The following is a 7,352-nucleotide window of genomic DNA, read 5'->3' on the forward strand; positions in this document are numbered from 1 at the left end:
TTGCAACAACATGGATGGAGCTAGAGGGTATTATGCTCAGTGAAATAGGCCAGGCAGAGAAAGACAAGTATCAAATAATTTCACTCATCTGTGGAGTATAAGAACAAAGAAAAAACTGAAGGAACAAAACAGCAGCAGAATCACAGAACCCAAGAATGGACTAATAGTTACCAAAGGGAAAGGGACTGGGGAGGACAGGTGGAAGGGAGGGATAAGGGGAAAAAGGGGCATTATGATTAGCACACATAATGTAGTGAGGGGGGACACAGGAAAGGCAGTACAACACAGAGAAGACAAGTAATGATTCTATAGCATCTTACTACACTGATGGACAGTGACTGTAATGGGGATGTGGTAGGGACTTGATAATAGGGGGAGTCTAGTAACCATAATGTTGCTCATGTAACTGTACATTTATAATACTAAAATAAAAATAAATAAATAAATATGGACAGGTCAAAAATTAAATAAATAAAAGCAAAACTCCTGTGCAGAGAAACAACTCTAAGGATGGATTTGATTGGCCTTTGCCTTTGACTAGATTCAGAGAAAAGTCTTTCCCAAGAGTGGGCACAGGGCCATTCCTTGTAAGGCTTGCCCCACTGTGTTAGTAGGTTGTAAGCTCCTCATCCCCAAAGTTGCCCTTGGGAACTTCTACAGCAGCAGAGAAGAAAGACTGAACAGTCCAGGGGACAAAGATGAAACCTCCTTCAAAGAATCCCCGTTGCCTATGTCGATGTTGGGATACCGAGTAGGGAGATCTTGTTGGCATTTCTTAACCTGTTACGGTTTTGAGAAGGTGACGGTACTGCTACATTACCTCCTGACTCCTAACTTGTGAGCTGCTGCTTTGGAAACTACCTGGCTGGAAAGGATGACCACAGGTTTGCTCTGGAAAGCAGAGTATGCCGCAGTGTTCTTTCCTGCAGGCACTGGGATGTAAAAATAGGAGGGCCTATGCATGAAAGAGAAAACAGTAGTTCTTAAGCTCAAATGCACATTGAAAGAGCCTGGAAAGCTTTAAAAATACAGGGATGCCTGGGTTTCCTCCCAAGATCCTGATCTAATTGGCCTTGGATGTGGACTTGGTACTGGGACTTTTCAGAGCTCCCTAGGTGATTCTCTGTGTATCCAAGATTGAAAAATCACTGCTAGAGAATAAAGATGAAAGCAAACGAATGCCTGTTGTAGAAGATAACTTGAACTTTGTTAAAGGGTCAAAGATGTAGGCAGCAAGTAATGTCCGGGACAGCAAGAGGTTGGGGAGGAGGACATGAGCTATGCAAAATGGTGCAAGAAAAACTAAGATTCATAATAAAAAATCCTGAACAGCAGGAAATGTAGTGAGTATATTAATGTAAATCTTGCTGTATTTTTTTAAAATCACTGGTTTGCATGTATTACTGGTTCAATAAATTACTCCTTTTTTTCTAAAATGTAAAGCAATGTTGAGGACAATATTCTTTTGACACATTTAATTGTATGTGGTGGATAGAATAACATGCCTTCTCCCATCAAGATGTCCAAGTCCCAATCCGGGGTACCTGTGAATTTGGCACCTTACATGGCAAAAGGAACTTTGTAGATGGGATTCAGTTAGTGATCTTAAAATGGGAAGATTATCTAGGATTATCTAGGTGGATCAAATATAATCACAAGCATCTCCGTAAGGATACAAGAGGGTCAAAGCCAGAAAAAGACATGATGATGGAAGCAGAGGTTGGAATGACACTGTGAAGATGGAGGGAGGGCCAAGGGCCATGAGCCAGGAAACGCTGGAGGCCCCTAGACGCTGCAGAGGACAAGGAAATGGAATCTCTCCTGGAGCCTTCAGAGGGAAGGCCGCCTTGCTGACACCTTCGGACCTCCAAAACTGTAGGGTGATAAGTTTGTGTTGTTTTAAGCCACTGAGTTTATGGGGATTTCTTACAGCAATATAGGAAACTAATACCCCATGGCTTTAGAATGACTAGCTCTTTAGACCACAAAGCTATCTCCACACCTCTAAAAAGTACCCATCTATTTTGTAGCCAGTAACTGAGTTGCAGGCATAATGCTCAGAAGGAAATAGGTGATGGAGTACTAGCTTAGCCAAACATATGTTGGCAAACCTCCATGCATCCCAGTCTTTGCAGAAAAGCACGGGACTTGGACTCAGTGCAGCTATTTAGGATAAAATGCTCGTGGAAACAAACTCCATTACAGTTAACTCATCAGCCATGCCATATCTCCGGCAGGTACTGAGATCATACCAGAAGAAGTCTGTAGAGGCTCTCAAACTTGATGGCACAGTGGAATCCCTGAGGAGCTCTTAAATATCCTCATGACCAGACATTAAACCTGAAACTCTGGGGTGGGACCCAGTCATCTTTGCTTTTAACAAATCCTCCCTTGCAGTGCTTTGCAAGATTAATGAGCACACTAACCACCTCAGGGTTCTGTTAAAACACCCCAGGTTCTGCATTTCCAACAATCACCCAGGTGACAATAGCTTTGACTAGCAAGGTGGCATGATATCCCTTTTTTTCTCTGTAAGACTGTCCTCGGTTAACCAGCAATGCAGGAAAAAGCATTTATTTGCTTATCTGTTTTTTTATTCATTCACTGATTCATTCATGCAGGGAAAAAGGATTTAAATGTCAGCTTAGCCATCATTCTGTGAGAGTTGCTGGTGGAAAGGCAACTGTCACTCCATTTAGCTCTGTTCTTCTTTCGGTCAGTTTGCTTATTGTCTAATCTTATAAACATTAGGTTTTAGCTATCAGCTATCCATTGTAGCTAAAAGGCAAGAAACTACCAAAAATTTTGTTCTTAATCTAATACAATGTAGAGGCGTATAGCATTGAAGAGCTCCAATGTAATTCTTCTGTTGGTTGGTTCTCCATCCTTAAGTATATCAGACAGAATTTTATTAAACACAACTCATTCACTGTATCCCACATGACAATATCTAATACAGAAAATTAAAGCTTATATAAATATTGGAAGGGCTGGGAAGCTGCTGCCTGGGTTCCTGACAGCAAGAACATGTACGTGACCTCTTAGGCGTCTGCAGAACCCGTGTGTGTGACTCCCCGAAGTCTGCTGAAAACCTGCAGTGATTTTCAGGAACCTCAGGAGAGTGTCTCCCTCAATATCAGCTTCCTGTTGCACCACAGCACCACCGCGCCACTCTGATCTGTTATCTATTAGCCAGGAATAGTGACTTCTCCCTCTCATTCACTTTCTAGATCTCATAAGAACATCTCTCAATTGGAAAATTCAAACAGACGAAAGAGATCTGGGAAGTGCAGGCCAGGGGTTTTCCCTTGGGATGTGAAGCCGACTAGACCCAGGCACGACAATGCCAGGCTACCAACAGCCTGCCATATTCAGCTCTTCAGTTCAATTCAGCAACTCTTCCTGGGTCCTCCTAGGACTTGACTAAGTGGGGAAACAGAAGATGAAGAAGAGATGCCGCTTCTCCTCAAGGCTTTCCTAGCCCATTACTGGAGTCAGGACACACACAAGCAGCTGTGCCAGACAGATTTGAAGTTCACTCCTGTTACACCCAGCTTCAAATGCTCCAAAAGCTACATATGTCAAAAGAATGCCCCCAGCATGATTTAGGATGCCTGATCTCAGTCATGGGTGGATAATTCAAGATCTCACAGAAAACCCTGTATTTTGACAGTCCTTTACTGCCGTCCTCCTATTTATTCAGGAGTATAGGAAAGTGAGTTCATCAAAAATACTGAACCAGAAAAAACAGAAAACAAATGAAACAAGAGAATTTAGGTTGAAGCAAAAGCATAGGTCCACAGCTCTTATATAAAACCGTGTTTCTCTGTCATCACTAAATCATGTACTGTTAGTTCATGCACCTGCAGATACAGCCAGGATCATACAACCACAGACTAGCAAGTCTTTTTTCTTTTACTCAATAAGTATGTATTAAACACTTACAAAAATAAGGATAGCTATCACTAGTTAGGGTATTACCTGTTACCTACCTACTTACTCCATTTTATATATCACAAAAACCCTAAGAATTATGTTTAGACCCCATTTATTGTACCTTCTTAAATGCTGAGATGCGCTACTTCCAGTTTATGGTACACAGTGTACTTCCCAGGTGCTGGGGCACAAAGCAAACAAATAATGCTCCCAGCCTGGAGTTTACAGACTGAGTTCTTTAAAGTGTCTGACTATTTTCTTAATGTAATTTTTTCAGGCATTCTCTTCAGACATTACAGGAAGAGATACTTTATTTAATCAATCAGATGGGAAAGCCTGTAAGAGCTCCTTTGGTTTCAACAATATCCAAGAATGAATTTGTATGCAATTAATCATAGACAGCAACTACATTTTAAAATTGTGCTTGCTTCCCATAATTCCTTGACTCAGGAACTCCTTGAAACAGCTGCTAGTAAGTCTATGACCTGCATTTGGGAAGTCACAGTAAGTGGGCTGGTCATGAAATTGGCATTACCATATGGCATTTGTCTGTACAAAGTGGCTGGTCTTGTCACGTATCTTGATTGCTCTAGAAATATCCATAGGGAGTCTGTTACGTGTCACACATATTTAATGCATCCATTCTCTAGAAAGCAACCACTGTATCTTAGGCCATTGCTGACCTTGTAGCTAAATCCTTGGATTATAATTCTAGTTTTTCTGGATGTATCTGTAGTCAAACAGATCTGTTACCATTTGACTTGACTGAATCCTTTTGGGAAAGATATGTGGGGCAGCTGATGAGCACAGCATCTATTTTCAGAGCTCCCACTGTGACTCTGAACTAACATAAGAGGTGGACACTCCAGTGCTAATTTAAGAGGTGGAGAGTTTAGGTTCACTGACATTTACCTGCAGGTTTTGTTGTTGCTCTTTTTATTTTAGTCTTCATTTCTTTTTGCTATAATTTAGAAGCTGTCTTTCTGGAAAACTAAAACTATCAGTTAAGAAGCCAAAAAATTAATCACACAAATCTGATTTGTTCTTCCAATGAGTCTTCAAAAGTGCATGCATATATAGATCTTTGGGCTGGGTGAATGCTGTCAGTGTCACGGGTATGCTGAACTTTTACTATTCTAGTCCTGGGGAGGCATATTTACTCTTCAGCAAATAACAATATCTTGCATTTGTTTTCATAGTATTCACATATACTATTTCACATGACAGATATGTATTCATCAGGATAATGTAACCCAGACTAAGCTGTGATAACTTCAAAAGGTGCTCATTTTAATTTTTAAAAAATGCTCATTTCATACTCACCTTAAGTCTGATGCTTATTAGCAGGTGCTCTCTTCCATCCAGTGACTCTGGGACTCAGGTTTGCTCAATCTGTGATACCAATGAGATCCAAAACCACCTACCCACACACTCAGCCCCGACACTGAGAACCGAACCACACCTCACTGCCTACAGTATCATGACTTTGAGATTAGCACTTTTTTACTCTTCCACTATTATCCCGAGAAAGCAAGTGGTTTGATTGTTCATTATAGGAACTTCCACCAAAAAAACATGAACTATTCGCTGGAAAGCACCTACAGACTGTGCCTTAAGATTCTTTGAATTCTTTGCCTCAAAATCCTTGCCTTGCTGTTTCCACCACTCCTGGGCTATGGAGTTGTGATTGTAAGGTTGTCTGTCATTTGAGGGTAAACGATAAACTTAGCTTTGTCTTATCAGCAGGTGTGTTCGTGATAGGTGGGGGGGGGGGGGTCAGCGTTTCAACAGAACCATCACAATACATCACTTCCATGATAGGAAAAAGTAGTTATAAAGAAGGCAAACTGGCTCTTTAAGAGCTTCAAATGCGAAATGATAGATAGTTTTCACTTATGTGGTATCTGCCAGAATTCAGTTACATAGTAATAACTACAAAGGACGATCAAAAATATTACCTTACTGGTGTGGTGTTCTGGGAGAGCAAGTTAGTAGACAGAGCACACAGCATTGCTTCGGCAACCATGTGCTAAAAATGTAATAACAAAGGCTAACATTTTCATGACATATGTGCCAGGCCCTGGTCTAGCTCATTTAAGTTTTATAATTCATTTAGTTATTACAACACAATGAGGTATGCATTTTACTATCCCTCATTTTTCAGGGGAATAAGTAATACAGAGACAGCAAATAATTTCCCCAAGGTCACACAGCCAGTAACTGGCACAGCCTCCCAACCCCATATATGAAACAACACAGATGAGTTGGTGCTTCTACCGGCTAAGCTACGCTGCCACATGTTAACAGTGGACATTTCATATGCACAGCATTTTTCTTAACAACAAAACAGCAACAAACAAAAAACTATTCACAAATCATATTAATAAGGGTATTTAATGTATCTCTCTATTCAAAATTTTACACTAGCTGTGTCGAATTTTCTTCTAAGTAAGTTTTAAAGGCACCACAATTAAATTAGCCTTCATTTCCTTACTGTTTAACTTGGACCATTTTTACTTCATAAGAAAATGAATGAGCTATCATTTAGTGTTTCTTACAATATCCAGCAGATTGGATACTGACATTGGCCAAGTGTTAACTAATAATAACTGAAATCATTTATCATTATTTTATTTACATGCACAATAATGAAAGGATAGTTTCCTTCCAGCCAGGGGAACATGAGACACCACATGAGTAGGTGCTCAAACAGCTTCTCTTTGAGGTGAGTGTGAACATCTCATCTCCTAGGAAATACTCAAGTATCTAATACCTTCTTCAAATGTACTAAAAGATTCATCTTTTTATTTAAGAGCCTCAGGGAGAAAATGTTAGTAGTTTTCTCCACAGTAGAGGATTTAGTATTTCAAATTTAGTATTTCAAAGGTACTTACATGAAATGAGCCGAGCAGCTCTTTAGATGGAAGTTCCTAACTGTCTCTGTGCAGTGAGATCATTGTCTTCTTCCCCAACCGATCAGGAACCCAGGTCACAAAATTCAGCCACAGATGTAATGAGCCACCCAAGAGCATCTGTGGACTTATCAGACTTAGTGTGTCTCCATGACCAGTCCATCTTTGGTAAATTCAAGACCAGTGGTTCTAGAGTTAAAGAAGCATGTGATACTGTTAAAAATGAGTGCACCCTGGAAGATTCCCTGGGAAAATACATTGCATTTAATTAAGTATTCCCAGTTATCTAAGCCTCCCACGTACACAGTAAAAGTGGTTTTTGGAAGTTGCAACCGTCCACCCAATAACTGAGCTGTAGTTGGACAAGTAAATGAAGCCCAAAAGCTCTCTGAAAAAGGAGAGGATCAAGCCCTCAGCTGTTGAGTATGCTAAGACATTTGCCACATTACAAATGGCAGACTGGTGATTAAGATGTGATGGGAGAGGCTGAACACGGCCTTTATC

At 40.5% G+C, this 7,352-nt stretch overlaps 1 long non-coding RNA gene across 1 annotated transcript in view; it reads right to left on the reverse strand.

The window, feature by feature from the left end:
• The window catches only part of LOC140848016 (uncharacterized), a 112,775-nt gene extending 105,757 nt beyond the window's left edge, over window positions 1–7,018 (reverse strand). The window contains exon 1 of the long non-coding RNA XR_012128465.1: window positions 6,831–7,018. This is a non-coding gene — a long non-coding RNA (uncharacterized lncRNA). The remainder of the gene's footprint in view (window positions 1–6,830) is intronic.
• Window positions 7,019–7,352: the final 334 nt, after the last annotated feature.

The sequence above is a fragment of the Manis javanica genome, chromosome 2, assembly GCF_040802235.1.
Source record: "Manis javanica isolate MJ-LG chromosome 2, MJ_LKY, whole genome shotgun sequence".
In the NCBI taxonomy this organism is placed as follows: Eukaryota; Metazoa; Chordata; class Mammalia; order Pholidota; family Manidae; genus Manis; species Manis javanica.